The sequence below is a fragment of the Rattus norvegicus genome, chromosome 11 (genome assembly GCF_036323735.1).
Source record: "Rattus norvegicus strain BN/NHsdMcwi chromosome 11, GRCr8, whole genome shotgun sequence".
Lineage (NCBI taxonomy): Eukaryota > Metazoa > Chordata > Mammalia > Rodentia > Muridae > Rattus > Rattus norvegicus.
This window is the reverse complement of record NC_086029.1, coordinates 15,603,372-15,620,961: the sequence shown is the minus strand read 5'-3', so window position 1 is coordinate 15,620,961 and position 17,590 is coordinate 15,603,372. Positions and strand designations below refer to the sequence as shown.

Genomic DNA, 17,590 nt, shown 5'->3' with positions numbered 1-17,590 from the left:
ATACTTTTTTTAAACATTCAAGTTTCCATATTAAACCCAGAATCTACTCAGAGGGCCCATAACAATAAACTTTTTTTCCTTTTACCATTATCCCACAGTCTTAAAATCCATTCCCATACATATTCCCCAGACTTCTGTTTGAATGAATTAGAAAACTCATCAAGCTCCTTAGTAATGAAGCATACATTCTCATGGACTACACTCTGTACCTTCCCTCTTGGGGCCTGTTTTGCCTTGAGTCTGATTAGAGGCAACTATTGGTGGGTCTTGAGGAACATCAACCTGTCCTGTTCTTCAGACGAAGTCACTGCTGGTTTCTCAGGCAATGAGGATTCATTTCTTCATATGAAAAAGGCATTATTTCAAGGGGTGAGGCTGAGGGTACTATTTCCTCAGGTGAGGTAAATCCTTGAGAATTCTAAGTTCTCAGCTTCAACAGGATCCTTCCACACATTCTCATCCCAAGTTATAGGATCCTATTCTTTATTAATCCAAATTATATGCCAATCAATGCCCTTACTTCAACTGCTGACACCCTCGGAACCTTGCGGAGATTATGGAGTATTTAAGTGGTGGAGTCTTACTGGGGTAGGAGTAGGCTTTGGGAATGTACAGCCTCACCCCACCTCCAGTTTAGTCTCTTCTTCATATTTGGGACTGAAGAGGTGACTTCCCCATTTCTGCTCTAGCATCCTGCTGCTGTGACTCCCTAACTTTTGCTATAAGTTACTTGTTGCTATAAGTTACTTTTGCTATAAATAACTTTTGCTATAAGATTCATGGTATTTGATCACAACTAAAAGAAACTAATATGGAGATGTGTAGTAAATCTTTGAATTGTTATTTTGCAGCTACCTTTGTTACAATGGATTGGTTAAATTAGTACTTTTTAAGGGATTAAAAAATATGTGTCTTAGTTAAGGTTTCATTGCTATAAAGTATAGCATGATCATGACAGCTCTTATAAAGGAAAATGTTTAATTGGGGATGGCTTATAGTTTAAGAGATTTAATCCACTATACTCTTGGCAAGCAGCATGGTGGCATGCAGGCAGACATGGTCTTGGAGAAAGACCTAAGAGTTCCACATCTTGATGGGAAGTAAGCAGAAAGAGACTGTCTTTCTCAGTAGCTGGAGCTTAGGAGAACCCAAAGCCCGCCCCCACAGTGACACACTAACTCCATCAAGACCACACCTCCTAATAGTGCCATTCCCAATGGGTCCAGTTTTCTTTTCTTTTTTTTCCTCCCTCCATCTTTATTAACTTGGGTATTTCTTCTTTAAATTTCAAATGTTATTCCCTTTCCTGGTTTCCAGGCCAACATCCCCCTAACCCCTCTCCCTCCCCTTCTCTATAGGTGTTCCCCTCCCCATCCTTCCCCCATTACTGGCCTCCCCCAACAATCACGTTCACTGGGGGTTCAGTCTTGGCAGGACCAAGGGCTTCCCCTTCCACTGGTGCTCTTACTAGGCTATTCATTGCTACCTATGAGGTTGGAGCCCAGGGTCAGTCCATGTATAGTCTTTGGGTAGTCACTTAGTCCCTGGAAGCTCTGGTTGGTTGGCATTGTTGTTCATATGGGGTCTCGAGCCGCTTCAAGCTCTTCCAGTCCTTTCTCTGATTCCTTCAACGGGGGTCCCATTCTCAGTTCAGTGGTTTGCTGCTGGCATTCGCCTATGTATTTGCTGTATTCTGGCTGTGTCTCTCAGGAGAGATCTACATCTGGTAGCTTTCAAACACATGAGCCTAGTGGAGGCCACACCTATTCAAACCACCACAGTAGGCCAGTCTGTTTTGACTTTTGGTACAAGCTAGCTCTGAGAGTTCACACTTTAGGCAATAAATGTGTTTCTTATTTAACTAAAAAAATATGAAGTTATCAGTAATGTGTTTGAATCTTTTCCCCCTCTGGTGCATATGTGTATGTGTTCATGTTCCTGCATTTGGATAAATATATACTAAATGGATGTGCAATGACATGTGTGTAGTTGTCAGAGCACAACTGAATGTGGGTTCTTGCTATCTTCTTTTTTTGAGGCAGGGTTTTTTGTGGGTTGCACTCACATATAACATGCTGACTGTCCTGCAAGCTTTTGGGTATTGCTGTCTTCCTTCTCACCACAGAAACACTGGCATTGCGGATATACACAACTTCTGGCATTTACAAATATTCTCTGGATTCAAACCATGAGCCTCATACTTGCACTTCAAGTTCTTTACCCACTGAGTCATCTCTCTAGCACTCTTAAACTGCTGCTAAAAAGGTAGTATGTGGAGACGATTGTTTAACAATTTGTATTAGCAACTCTTGGGAAATCTAATGCGAACAAGTTATCAAGGGATTTTCAAGAGCATATTCTTTAAAGGTAGCGTGTTATACAGTTGGCACTTCTTGTATTTGGAGTAGAGGTTGTTTTAATTCCTGTGTCTTGGTGCTGATACAGTTATTCAGCAGTTCAATGGAACGGCTATACAATTCATCTTGCCTAATGAATTGATGAGAATACTCAGCTCTCAGTACAGTATTCCAATAGAAATGATTAACATGGGCCTCCACAGGACTTTGTGAATAAATTATGCCTTAAATATCCTAGGAAACTGGTTTCATTAAAATTTAAGCATGCAAAGATTTTGTAATCAATATTTCTGTAAACACTTGCAAAAAAGCCCTCAGTACATTAACTTTGTAAAGAACTACAGAAATGCTTTAATTATAGTCTGGTAAAAGGAGAGAAAGCCAAAGAGCCTAACTGCTTTAGTCAATCTCTAAGAGGCAGAGTTATGGACAGTGTCTTACGGTGTTGTTTTTTCCTTACTTTCTTCCCTTTCTCCCTAAATTATCACTATTATTTCACTTGGTGATGAGGAAACAAACAAAAAATAAGCAAGCAAAAATAAAAATAGCAGCCAACACTCTCTTACAAAAGGTGGGAAAATGCAGATTACAGAGAGAAAACCAACAAGGAAGACAGACACATCCAGATACTGAGGCCATAGAGGCCACAGGGGATCAGACTTAGTGGAGTCTGTTGCTTAATAAGAATGTTCGGTAAGCATTCTGCACATGAAAATGTACGGGGCACCTTTTATGAGACAGAGAGTTATGTGGTTTGATCAGCCTGACTTTTCTAAATGCTGATTTCAACATTCATCACAATGCCATTTAAAGAAAAGGTACTTACTCTGTCAATTTTCATTTTCTCTCCCCTTTATAAACTGGTAAGTCTAAATAAGGGAGCTGTGGTCACCAAATGAAAGAAAGTGGAGAGAAGTGGGGGAAGAGAGAAAGAGAAACACTTTGATATTTATACTATGCCAAACCTGGACATACATAATCTCATTTAATCCTTGTAGAACAGTGAGGCACTCTGGGTATAATTCCTTGCAAAGGTCATTTGATCTCCAGGGCTGTGTTAATGCCTTGAGTCTGCTTTATGAGTCCTAGAGCCAGATTGTGGAGGTATAGTGTTTCATCCAGTCTAGCAACCTGGGGGGAAATGGTCTTGGCAGGTGTGACCTCTTGAGAGGGTACCATTTCCCTCATTACAGCTTCAGTTCCTCTGGGACACCTTTAAGTGAGTTTTTTGTCAGAATTCAGAGACCCAGACATCAATTCTTACCTTGGTTCCTAGTAGATCTGAACTAAGTGCTAAAAATGGACAGACATTTGGCTAAGGGGATAAAACAATATGCTAGCTTTTATTTTATTTTATTACTTTTATTTGTAACCTTTGCTCTGTGAATTTGAATGCTGCTTGTATGCTCATGAGTATAACTTTCAAGCCACAGATCAATAGATCTAAGCGCCATTGTGGTAGTGAGAGATCAGTATTATGGCCTTCTAACTTTGAGCTGGGATGATTACAATGGTATGTTCCTCGGTGTTTGCAGAACTCCCTCACTGTCTGCTCAAAATTTACCTTTCTGAATATGATTCTCCATTATGTGCTGCTTCTAGCACAAAGGGGATGAAAAACAGACTAGTCCACCCATCTAAATTTTGTTAAAATATGGTCAATAAGCTCATTTTAAAAAAAATATCAAAATAAAATGACATTTTGACTGTTATTTACAAATTAAGAGTATTGTTCTATTAAATGTCCCACGCTAACAGATTTGTTGTATGAACTCATGATCTAGTGAGGCATGAAAATAATTTAGCATACCACAGTGTTTGTGTGTGTGTGTGTGTGTGTGTGTGTGTGTGTATGTATGTATGTATCTGTGTGTATGTGTGTATATGAGAGAGAGAGAGAGAGAGAGAGAGAGAGAGAGAGAGAGAGAGAGACTTTTTTCCAAACAAACCGCACTTTTAAATGTTACATAAACCACTCAATATTCTTTACCTTAAACACTTTTTTTTTTTGGAAACAAGACCAAAGCTACCTGGCCTTGTTTCTGAGTACAAGACCCATGATGTAGACCTAAAGATTAGTAAACATTTAATTTATATTCTGTCCTGAACTACACAGGAGAATGCAATGACCTAAAAACATGGAGGCAATTTAGTTTATTGACACAGTAAATAGCTGCATTTGTTAGTAGTTCATGTTTATTATTTATCCTTCTGAAATCTGCCCCTGCCCTCTGAGATAAAGATTTGTGCTTACACCTTCTTCTTAGTATCTGGACCAACAGAAGCTTTCCTTGGAAGCTGAAAGGGATGGCATTAAAAACCTCAAATATTTAATTCTCCTGCTTGGGTTAGGAAGGCAGCCTGTATGTGGGTTAGAAAGACAGAGGTAGGGAACCAGTGTTTCAATTTGGGCTTCCCTTTGTCTGAGCGAATGCTGGCCACCCCCATGGCAAATGGAGCTGACTGAGAATGTATATCATTTTTAAAGGTGGTGAGTTCTTGCACGGTCCCTACTGAATCAGGACAACTACCACCATCACAAGACTAGGATTCATATAAAATCATTAATTGTTAAAACTAGCTTTCATGTAGCAGATCTGGCTTCAAACTTAGTGTGGATAGAAGGATAACCTTCAATGTTTCCACCACCAGAGCTGCTGAGTGTTATAGGTGTACAACTCTCACCCTGTTTTATGAAACGCTGGGGAATCAAACCAAGGCTTCGCATGTGCTGGCCAAGCATGCTGTTCATTGAGCCACATGCAAAGACCCAGTGTCAGCCTCATTAAAACAAAACAAAACAAACAAACCAACCAAAAACCACAAAGAAACAAAAACTAGTTAGATCAACTTGTTTCCTTCACTACTTTACTGTAAACTTATCCCAAACTTGCTTCCGGGTACCTGGCAACTTTTTGATTCTTCTAACAATTTAAACTTTGCTTTTCTCTTTTTGACAGTGAATCTTCTGTTCGACATTTTCTCCTACCTAAAGAAGCCCATGTTAGAAAATGAGATACTTAACTTAGAATTGAGTAGAATAATTATTGTGCATTTAGACAGGTACATTGAGATATAAATGTAATATCACTTATAGAAAGTACTTTAAAGCATAGTTCTTTTTGGGAGAAGAAGGAATATATTTTTGAAACATTTTAAAATTTATAGTGTTTTAATTTCAGTGTGTATATGATGTCATAAATTATTTGAGAATTTCTAAAAATATAGTTATATGAAACATAAGAAACCAGAACACAAAACATTTTATAGTTGTAGTTGTAGTTACGTGGAATTTCCTGAATGAACATGATAATAAAATACATCTTGGTGGTTTAGGATTCCTTATGATATGAGAACTTTTTGGTAATTCCATGGGAATGTCACTGGACTGCTGAGGGCGTTTTGATGAAAGCCGGTGGAGTATTTCTCAGAATTTCATTTATTTTTGAAAGAAAAGATTGTCACACAGTTAACATATTGCCTGCCTGTTGGCATCTTATTCTAAAGTACTCTCTACAGAAGAGTAACTTTAATAATTAGGACTGTCAGTATGCTACTGATGACAACTTTCAAATGTCTACAGGGAAGTGAAGGTCAGTGTGTGTGTGTGTGTGTGTGTGTGTGTGTGTGTGTGTGTGTGCGCGCGCGCGCACGCGTGCATATACAAATGTATGTTCATGACAGAGACTTTCTCTATCCTTAAGTAGCATTTAGTATCATAAAATTAGGGTTTAACTAGCCGCATAGCTTCATTCAGTGAGGCCAGATGAAGAAAAACAAATACAATTTTAATTGTAATTGGGGACTAAATATTTGTATATTATTTGTAGAAAGGCTTTTTGTTTTAAAATGTTTTCTTTTAAATATGGAGAAAAATGATGAATTTTTATGAAAATTATCAATTCTAGTAATAAAAGAAGAAGCAGCAAAACCACTTTTTGCCTAAAGGCTCAATTCAGTCTTTTTAAATGTTGGTTGATATTCTTTTTAAGGCAAATGAAAGCATTTTTTGATGCCTGGGATGCTCAAAAGGCCCCTAGGAGTGATGAAGAATGTGTGTCTGAGAGTAAAGCCAGTATAGTGCAATTGTATCGACTCAATATCACCAAAGAGTATATTTAAAAAAATTCTCATCATGCCCAGTTTTGTACCATGACATTCTAGTTATTTTAACCAGAGATACAAGTGCTTTTCAATATCTCCTAGATGGTTCCAATATTTAGTCAGGAATTGCAACAACTTGACCATTGTAGTACAACATAAACATCACATACATACTTGAGTTGTCACTGCAGCTATACACAGCATTATTGACATTCGGAAGCAATGTCTTGCTGTTTCTAATTGAGGTAAAACTATCCAGTTTCTAAATCAAACTGGATAGGCTATAAGTGCTTAACTTAATAAACAGGCACTTGTCTTGAACCTATCATTTGTTAATAAAGACTCAATGACACTTTTTTCTTGCTAGTACTATATACTTAAGGTTTTCTCCTAGCACATATTTCTAGTGGCCCTCTATTCTTAGTTAACTTAAATAAAGTTTTTTCAGTGCAAAATTTATGACTAATGAGATATAATTTTCATATTATCCTTTCGCAAAAATTAAGGCACTAATAGTTTTCTGACTGCAGAATATATATTAAGTATACTTTCATTTAATTCCTATAGCATGTGAACACCTACTGTATGCTATGGTGGGGCATCTTTTGGGTATATGTCCAAGAGTGGTAGAGCTGGGTCTTCAGGCAGATCTATTTCCAATTTTCTGAGGAACCTCCAGGTTGATTTCTAGAATGGTTGTACCAGTTTGCAATCCCACCAATAATGCAGGAGTGTTCTTCTTTCTCCACATCCTTGCTAACATGTGCTGTCACTTGAGTGTTTGATCTTAGCCATTCTGATTGGTATAACATGGAATCTCAGGGTCAGTTTGATTCATATTTCCTGATGACTAAGGACTTTGACCATTGGTTTTTTATATATATATTTTTATCATTTACTTTGGCATTTTATTGGATATTTTATATATTAACATTTCAAATGTTTTCCCCTTTCTAGGTCCCCCCTACCCCCTCCTCCTCCTTCTATGAGGATGCTCCTGCTCCCACCCATCCACTTCCACCTCAACACCCTGGCATTCCCTACACTGGGGAAAGGAGCCATCAAAGGACCAAGGGCTTCTCTCCCTCGTTGATGCCAGACAATGCCATCTTCTACTTCATATGAAGCTGGAGCCATGGTCCCCCCATGTATACTCTTGGGTTGGTGGTTTAGTACCTGGGAGCTCAGGGTGGTCTGGTTGGTTGATATTGTTGTTCTTCCTATGGGGTTGTAAAATCCTTCAGCTCCTTCAGTCTTTTCTCTAATTCTTCCATTGAGGTCCGCATGCTCAGTCCAATGATTAGCTGCAAGCATCCTCATCTGTATTGGTAAGGCTCTGACAGAGCCTCTCAGGAGACTTCCATATTAGGCTCCTCTCAGCAAGAACTTCTTAGCATCAGCAATAGTGACTGGGTTTGGTAGCTACATATGGGATGGATGCCCATGTTGGGCAGTCTTTGGATGGCCTTTCCTTCAGTCTCTGCTCTATTATTTGTCGTGCTATTTCCTTTAGACAGAAACCATTCTGGGTTAAAATTTTAGGAAGGGCAGGTGGCCCCATCCCCCAATCATTGGCTTTGCCTAACCTCTGAATATGGTCTCTACAGGTTCTCCCTCCCCTTTGTTGGGCATTTCAGCTAATCTCATCCTTGTTAGGTCCTTGCTTTCCTGGCATCTGGGACTTTCAAGTGACTACCCCCAGTTCCACATCCCCCATTGCTACATACCTCAGTTCAAATTCCTGACCCTCTGTATATTATCCTTGTCTCCTCTCATACTTAATTCTGTACCCCTTTTTTCTCTCCCATCCTCTCTTCCTCCAAAGCCCCTCCCACCCTTTACCTCCTGTATTTTGTTCCCCCTTCTAATAAGCATCCACATTTTGGTCTTCTGTCTTCTTGAGCTTCATATGGTCTGTGAGTTGTACCTTGGGTGTTCTGAGAATTTGAGCTAATATCCACTTCTCAGTGAATGTACACCATGTGTGTTCTTTTGTGACTGGGTTACCTCACTCAGGATGATAATTTCTAGTTCTATCCATTTGCCTAAGAATTTCATGAAGTCGTTGTTTTTTTTTTTTATTACCTTGAGTATTTCTTATTTACATTTTGAGTGTTATTCTCTTTCCTGGTTTCCAGGCCAACATCCCCCTAATCCCTCCCTTCCCCTTCTATATGGGTGTGCCCCTCCCCATCCTCCCCCGATTGCCACCCTCCCCCCAACAATCACATTCACTGGGGGTTCAGTCTTAGCAGGACCCAGGGCTTCCCCTTACACTGGTGATCTTACTAGGAAATTCAGTGCTACCTATGAGGTTGGAGCCCAGGGTCAGTCCATGTATAGTCTTTAGGTAGTGGCTTAGTCCCTGGAAGCTCTGGTTGCTTGGCATTGTTGTTCATATGGGGTCTCGAGCCCCTTCAAGATTTCCAGTTCTTTCTCTGATTCCTTCAATGGGGGTCCTGTTCTCAGTTCAGTGGTTTGCTGCTGGCATACGCCTCTGTATTTGTTGTATTCTGGCTGTGTCTCTCAGGAGAGATCTATATCCGACTCCTATCTGCCTGCACTTCTTTGCTTCATCCATCTCGTCTAATTGGGTGGCTGTATATGTATAGGCCACATGTGGGGCAGGCTCTGAATGGGGGTTCCTTCTGTCTCTGTTTTAATCTTTGCCTCTCTATTCCCTGCCAAGGGTATTCTTGTTCCCCTTTTAAAGAAGGAGTGAAGAATTCACATTTTGATTATCTGTCTTGAGTTTCATGTGTTCTATGCATCTAGGGTAATTCAAGCATTTGGGCTAATAGCCACTTATCAATGAGTGCATACCGTGTGTGTTTTTCTGTGATTGGGTTACCTCACTCAGGATGATATTTTCCAGTTCCAACCATTTGACTATGAATTTCACAAAGGCATTGTTTTTGATAGCTGAGTAGTATTCCATTGTGTAGATGTACCACATTCTCTGTATCCATTCCTCTGTTGAAGGGCATCTGGGTTCTTTCCAGGTTCTGGCTATTATAAATAAGGCTGCTATGAACATAGTGGAACACATGTCTTTTTTATATGTTGGGGCATCTTTTGGGTATATGCCCAAGAGAGGTATAGCTGGATCCTCAGGCAGTTCAATGTCCAATTTTCTGAGCAACCTCCAGACTGATTTCCAGAATGGTTGTATCAGTCTGCCATCCCACCAACAATGGAGGAATGTTCCTCTTTCTCCACATCCTCGCCAGCATTTGCTGTCACCTGAGTTTTTGATCTAAGCCATTCTGACTGGTGTGAGGTGAAATCTCAGGGTTGTTTTGATTTGCATTTCCCTTATGACTAAAGATGTTGAACATTTCTTTAGGTGTATCTCAGCCATTCGGCATTCCTCAGCTGTGAATTCTTTGTTTAGCTCTGAACCCCATTTGGGGGGGGGTTAGGCTTTTATTAAGTTAAATCTTATTGTTGTTAACATTTATTCCTCTCTTCACACAAAAGAGAGAGAAGAATATAGATCCTGCATGACATCCAGAAGAGTACACAGTCCCAGGAGATTTTAATCTTAATGAGAAAAACACCCAACAATATTAGCTTTGTGACCATGTCTTAATAAACCAGTGATGCCTTCACTTGAAACTGAAAAGTTACTTTGCTACATGTATATCCACTCCACATACTAGAGTTTAATATAAAAATAAAATGAACAGGATTCTATGCCTTGTCTTGCCACACTAAAACATAAAAGAATGTTCTTCAGTAACCAGAGAAACCCACTCAACTATAAATAAACGGCATTATGTGCCTCAAACCAAAATCCACAAATCTCACCTGGAGAAGCAATTACATTATGTGAAACTTACCCTTTCTTTTTATTTTATTTTATTTTATTTTTTAATTTGAGTATTTCTTATTTACATTTCGAGTGTTATTCCCTTTCCCGGTTTACGGGCCAACAGCCCCCTAATCCATACCCCCTTCTATATGGGTGTTCCCCTCCCCATCCTCCCCCCATTGCCGCCCTCCCCCCAACAATCACGTTCAGTCTTAGCAGACCCAGGGCTTCCACTTACACTGATGATCTTACTAGGATATTCAATGCTACCTATGAGGTCAGAGTCCAGGGTCAGTCCATGTATAGTCTTTAGGTAGTGGCTTAGTCCCTGGAAGCTCTGGTTGCTTGGCATTGTTGTTCATATGGAGTCTTGAGCCACTTCAAGCTCTTCCAGTTCTTTCTCTGATTCCTTCAACGGGGGTCCTGTTCTCAGTTCAGTGTGAACCCCATTTTTTAATAGGGTTATTTGTCTCCCTGCGGTCTAACTTCTTGAGTTCTTTGGATATTTTGGATATAAGGCCTCTATCTGTTGTAGGATTGGTAAAGATCTTTTCCCAATATGTTGGTTGCCGTTTTGTCCTAACCTCAGTGTCCTTAGCCTTACAGAAGCTTTGCAGTTTTATGAGATCCCATTTGTTGATTCTTGATCTTAGAGCATAAGCCATTGCTGTTTTTTCAGGAAATTTTTTCCAGTGCCCATGTGTTCCAGATGCTTCCCTAGTTTTTCTTCTATTAGTTTGAGTGTGTCTGGTTTGATGTGGAGGTCCTTGATCCACTTGGACTTAAGCTTTGTAAAGGGTGATAAGCATGGATCGATCTTCATTCTTCTACATGTTGACCTCCAGTTGAACCAGCACCATTTGCTGAAAATGCTATCTTTTTTCCATTGGATAGTTTTGGCTCCTTTGTCAAAAATCAAGTGCCCATAGGTGTGTGGGTTCATTTCTGGGTCTTCAATTCTGTTCCATTGGTCTATCTGTCTGTCTCTGTACCAATACCATGCAGTTTTTATCAGTATTGCTCTGGAATACTGCTTGAGTTCAGGGATAGTGATTCCCCCTGAAGTCCTTTTATTGTTGAGGATAGTTTTAGCTATCCTGGGTTTTTTGTTATTCCAGATGAATTTGCAAATTTTTCTGTCTAACTCTTTGAAGAATTGGATTGGTATTTTGATGGGGATTGCATTGAATCTGTAGATCCCTTTTGGTAGAATGGCCATTTTTACTATATTAATCCTGCCAATCCATGAGCATGGGAGATCTTTCCATCTTCTGAGGTCTTCTTCAATTTCTTTCTTCAGAGGCTTGAAGTTCTTATTGTACCGATATTTTATTTGCTTGCTTAAAGTCACACCGAGGTACTTTATATTATTTGGGTCTATTATGAAGGGTGTCCTTTCCCTAATTTCTTTCTCGGCTTGTTTCTCTTTTGTGTAGAGGAAGGCTACTTATTGATTTGAGTTAATTTTACACCCAGCTACTTTGCTGAAGGTGTTTATCAGCTTTAGTAGTTCTCTGGTGGAACTTTTGGGATCACTTAAATATACTATCATATCATCTGCAAATAGTGACATTTTGACTTCTTCTTTTCCAATCTGTATCCCCTTGACCTCCTTTTGTTGTCTGATTGCTCTGGCTAGGACTTCAAGAACTTTATTGGATAAGTAGGAAGAGAGTGGGCAGCCTTGTCTAGTGGGATTGCTTCAAGTTTCTCTCCATTTAGTTTAATGTTAGCAACTGGTTTGCTGTATATGGCTTTTACTATGTTTAGGTATGGGCCTTGAATTCCTATTCTTTCCAGGACTTTTATCATGAAGGGGTGTTGAATTTTGTCAAATGCTTTCTCAGCATCTAATGAAATGATCATGTGGTTTTGTTCTTTCAGTTTGTTCATATAATGGATCACGTTGATGGTTTTCCATATATTAAACCATCTCTGCATGCCTGGGATGAAACCTCCTTGATTATGGTGGATGATTGTTTTGGTGTGCTCTTGGATTCGGTCTGTCAGAATTTTATTGAGAATTTTTTCATCGATATTCATAAGGGAAATTGGTCTGAAGTTCTCTTTCTTTGTTGGGTCTTTGTGTGGTTTAGGTATAAGAGTAATTGTGGCTTCATAGAAGGAATTCGGTAGTGCTCCACCTGTTTCAATTTTGTGGAATAGTTTGGATACTTTTGGTATGAGGTCTTCTATGAAGGTCCAATAGAATTGTGCACTAAACCCGTCTGGACCTGGGCTCTTTTTGGTTGGGAGACCTTTAATGACTGCTTCTATTTCCTTAGGAGTTATGGGGTTGTTTAACTGGTTTATCTGTTCCTGATTTAACTTCGGTACCTGGTATCTGTCTAGGAAATTGTCCATTTCCTGCAGATTTTCAAGTTTTGCTGAATATAGGCTTTTATAGTAAGATCAGATGATTTTTTGAATTTCCTCTGATTCTGTTGTTATGTCTCCCTTTCCATTTCTGATTTTGTTAATTTGGACACACTCTCTGTGTCCTCTCGTTAGTTTGGCTGAGGGTTTATCTATCCTGTTGATTTTGTCAAAGAACCAACTTTTGGTTCTGTTGATTCTTTGTATGGTCCTTTTTGTTTCTACTTGGTTGATTTCGGCTCTGAGTTTGATTATTTTCTGCCTTCTACTCCTCCTGGATGTATTTGCTTCTTTTTGTTCTAAGCTTCTGGGTGTGCTGTCAAGCTGGTGACATATGCTCTCTCCTGTTTCTTTATGCAGGCACTCAGAGCTATGAGTTTTCCTCTTAGCACAACTTTCATTGTGTCCCATAAGTTTGGGTATGTTGTACCTTCATGTTCATTAAATTCTAAGAAGTCTTTAATTTCTCTCTCTCTCTCTCTCTCTCTCTCTCTCTCTCTCTCTCTCTCTTTCTTTCTTTCTTCCTTGACCAGGTTATCACTGAGTAGAGCATTTTTCAACTTCCATGTATATGTGGGCATTCTTCCCTTATTATTATTGAAGACCAGCTTTAGCCCTTGGTCGTTTGACAAGACGCATGGGATTATTTCTATCATTCTCTATCCGTTGAGGCCTGTTTTATGACCAATTAGATGGTCAATTTTGGAGAAAGTACCATGAGGTGGTGAGAAGAAGGTATATCCTTTTGTTTTAGGATAGAATGTTATATAAATATTTGTTAAGTCCATTTGGTTCATGACTTCTCTCAGCCTGTGTACGTCTTTGTTTAATTTCCATTTCCATGTTCTGTCCATTGATGAGAGTGGGGTGTTGAAATCTCCTACTTTTATTATGTGAGGTGCAATGTGTGTTTTGAGGTTTAGTAAGGTTTCCTTTATGTATGTAGGTGCCCTTGTATTTGGAGCATAGATATTTAGGATTGAGAATTCATCTTGGTGGATTTTTCCTTTGATGAATATGAAGTGTCCTTCCTTATCTTTTTTGATGACTTTTAGTTGAAAATTGATTTTATTCGATATTAGAATGACTACTCCAGCTTGCTTCTTCCGACCATTTGCTTGGAAATTTGTTTTCCAGCCTTTCACTCTGAGGTAGTGTCTGTCTTTGTCTCTGAGGTGTGTTTCCTGTAGGCAGCAGAATTCGGGGTCCTCATTGCGTATCCAGTTTGTTAATCTATGTCTTTTTATTGGGGAGTTGAGGCCATTGATGTTGAGAGATATTAAGGAATAGTGATTATTGCTTCTGGTTATATTCATATTTGGATGTGAGATTATGTTTGTGTGCTTTTCTTCTCTTTGTTTTGTTGCCAAGACGATTAAAAATATGGGACGCTTCACGAATTTGCATGTCATCCTTGAGCAGGGGCCATGCTTATCTTCTCTGTTTCGTTCCAATTTTAGTGTATGTGTGTGGAAGCAAGTCTGGGAGAAGTTCTCTTTACATGTCTTTGAAAAATCGCGTTGGAATTTTGATGTGGATTGTGTTGAATCTAAATAAACTGTATTAAATCACAAATTTAAGCACTGAGGTGAATGTTTACAGAGAACACAAATTGTAGAGATCTGTGAGATACATTTAGAGCCTATTGTGTATCCTCCATTTTTTCATGTTTCAGAAAACCATCTTTTAGGTCATTTTACTTGTTTTTGTAATATTGGATCTACCTGGCTTGCTCTATGTCTTTTGTATAAACCTGTCGAATCTAAACATTATTCTAACTTGTGTTTTTTTTCAGTGAGAAATAATCTCTTATGACTATAGCAGAAAAAAAATTCAAAATTAAAGTAGAAAAATATTCAAAATATCTGATATAGACTAAGAAATTTTAAGAAACTGTACTAATCCCAAGTTTCAGCACTGAGATGGGGATTCTTATGCAGTAGACTTCTATTGTCTGAGCTATGCAAACCTTCAGGGCACCTCTGCCTTGAGGCTGCAGCCTTGTGTAAAATCTCCCTTCAGTTGGTTTGACTTCAGTTCATGTTTTCAATAGTTAAAAACAATTTTTATTTTTTAGAAAGACTGCACTTGCCTCCTATGATCAAGAAATCAAACTCCAGCAACAAAGCACCACTCCCAGCAGCCATCTGGAATTGCTCCTCACTGTGCTGTGAGCTTATTTGTAAGGACAACTTTTAGCAGACACTATCCTAGGAGTCATTTCTGCAGAGGGTCTGCATGTTTTCTTATAAATTTTCATAGCACAAATTACTAAGCTCAATTTAGTTCCTTAACTTTTTGTTTTCTACAAATGGTAATACGTGTTTGTAGATTGCTCTGTGACTGATAGCTGATGTAGTTTTCTTCCAACATGCAAACTTTGACCAACAAATTTAACGTTATCAGCTTTTAAACATAAAATAGACCTTTAAAATAATTAATTTTATGATGGCGGATAACTACTTCTAAGTAAATCTAGATGCGGTTAGGTTAAATATTAGGTTTCATTTAGGAGTTGAGCAGAAATCACCACATCTGTAAGAAGAATCCCAGGTGTCAGACTTTCTGCCCTACTATCCAGTGGCAACCACTGAGTCTGTTATGTAATGGGTGCAGATTGAATATTTGCTTGATGCATATCAACATGTAAAAAGCACTATTCTTTACTATTGTGGTATTGAACATAAGAGTTTTAGTAAGTAAACCAGTTAAATATTTATGATCCAGAACACTTTTGAGGGAATTACAGGCTTCTGTTCAGTTTTCTACCATGAGAACTTAACTCCAGTTGATTACAAAATATTTTAAAACTGTGCCTCAGTTGTTTTCTGACAACACAGCTTCACCAATAATTTATAATCATTTCAACTATAATTTTGAGTAAGAAATCAAATGTTTGAATGAGTTTATGAGAAGCCCTGGTGCTCAGTAATTTTATCATGTGCATGTGTTTCCTTTTAAAAATTAACAGAATAATTAATGTAAGCCATTCCTGAATCTAATAAAAAGGAAGTCCAGAGTCATAAAACAGCAAGCTTGTATGGTACTGCTTCATCCTTTGACATTGGAGTTTCAGTGTAGAGATAGGAACCACAAGCTGAGTACATGAAGAAGACAGAGAAATTCTTCATGTGTTATAGGAGGAGTTAATACCAAGAACAGAAAAGCAAATTAACTTGAAATCTTGGAATCATAAAGCTATAAAAATATTCCAAAAGGAAGCAATTAATCAATCAAACGACATGCTTCATGACAAACATAGCAGCTGGATGTGTGGCACACAGTTTTAAGCACTGCACCTGGAAGGCAGAGCCCAGTGGATCTCTGTGTTTGAGGCCACCCTGGTCTACATAGCAAGTTCCAGGACAGCGGGGGGGGGGGGGGGGGAGGGGGGAGGGGTACAGAGAGAGATCCTGTCTCTAACAAAACAAAATAGAAACAATGAATCAAACAAAAGGACACCAAACCAAACCATTCTACCCGTCCAGATAAAAGAGAAAAAGAAAAGAAAAAGAAAAAAAAGAAAGGAAAAACATAGTAACAGTGTAATGACTATATGCATATACCCAATAAATAGTTGACTAAACTTTCTCAAAATATCTGCTAGCTAAGTAAGTGGAAAAAAAATGAAGCTGCACTAAGACACAATGAGTAAAATATCAATAAGGGTTACATGACTTAGTTTTTCATGTATCTATTTTTATCACAATGTATTAATATACCAAATATAAATTTTATTTTGTATGTCTCAGTTAATATTTAAAATTATGCAAAATAGAATGGATAATTTTCCCAGTGGGCATTCTTTTTTTTTTATAAAGTTTTGTCATTTCTGGAGACTCTTTAAGTTATTAGATATTTTTCTTTCAATTTCTCTATAATTTTTGCATATAAATAGTAGCTTAATTTTATTGTCTTATACATTGACAATGCCTCTGACTTTTAAATGATTCATTATTATGTTATTTCTGCAGAGAAAGTAATCTATTCTAAGTCATAACACTCATACCTTCAAAATCATACAAGTAGCCCTATCCACTAAATATTTTCACAATTGTTTTAATTTAGGAGAATGTTTTAGGAAAGAGTTTCTATTACCAAGAAAAATATTTATCTAAAGTTAGGAAATTAATTCCTTATTTCAGTTCATTACTGTATAATTCAAAATTAATGAAAGTTCATATATAATACATGTAAGCAGAAATGAAAACATAAAACATATTCATTATCATATATCTGAAGTCTATTGCTTAAAGAAATGTATGCTAAATATAATAGTGGTGTGTCATGGGATAGTAATTTGCATGAGAGTAGATTTTAAGCACTCTTATACACATGAAACTGGAGGATAGTTCTGTGACAGTATTAGTGGACTGAAGTGTACAAATCACTATGTACATGTATGATGTATCAAGGAAAGGATAGCAGAGGATTGTACTATAGGTGTAAATGTGCATGATAAAAACAGTTCTATTAAAAAGTGAACAAAATTTCCCAAACATGAACAAACTGACTTGGAAGCAAGCAGAACTCAGAAGGCCAATTGCAACTTCTCAGTCAACCAGAGATGCAGTTTCAAGTAGGTGCTTCAACAACTCTTTCTTACAGTGCAGTTAGCCTTTAAATCTAAGCCTGCATTGTTATTTTTTTTTAATTTCATGTACTATTGACTGGATCATATCCCTCACCAATGATTAGTCTTTGAAAACAGTGCTTTGAAATTATTATAGAGCATGTCATTCCATAAATTAAATAAGTGATGAAGTCACGATGTTGAGGTTGTTTTCTTTCTCTCAGTTCTGAGTTTTGTGGCACTGGGATGAAACCCTGAGTTTGGCCAGTGCTAGGCTAGCACTCTAGGCCTAGCTGCCTCTTCCCACATTTTGTCTTGTTTTGTTTGAGGTGGTTTATGGTTGTGTAGCTCTGGCTGGCTGGATAT

At 38.2% G+C, this 17,590-nt stretch overlaps 1 protein-coding gene and 1 non-coding gene across 4 annotated transcripts in view; one reads left to right on the top strand and one right to left on the bottom strand.

Annotated features, from left to right (window-relative positions):
• Csnka2ip (casein kinase 2 subunit alpha' interacting protein) overlaps nucleotides 1-17,590 on the top strand; it is a 126,078-nt gene that overhangs the window by 79,170 nt on the left and 29,318 nt on the right. Inside the window, exon 2 of one of the 3 annotated variants that reach the window (XM_039088758.2) lies at nucleotides 14,729-14,883. The exons of 1 other annotated variant lie outside the window; for it this stretch is intronic. The gene's annotated coding sequence lies outside the window, so the exon portion shown is untranslated. The remainder of the gene's footprint in view (nucleotides 1-14,728; nucleotides 14,884-17,590) is intronic. One more of the 3 variants, NM_001398858.1, reaches the window with a different exon arrangement.
• LOC120095814 (U6 spliceosomal RNA) lies at nucleotides 14,029-14,132 on the bottom strand. The gene has a single exon (XR_005491578.1). It is a non-coding gene; the product is annotated as a U6 spliceosomal RNA (small nuclear RNA).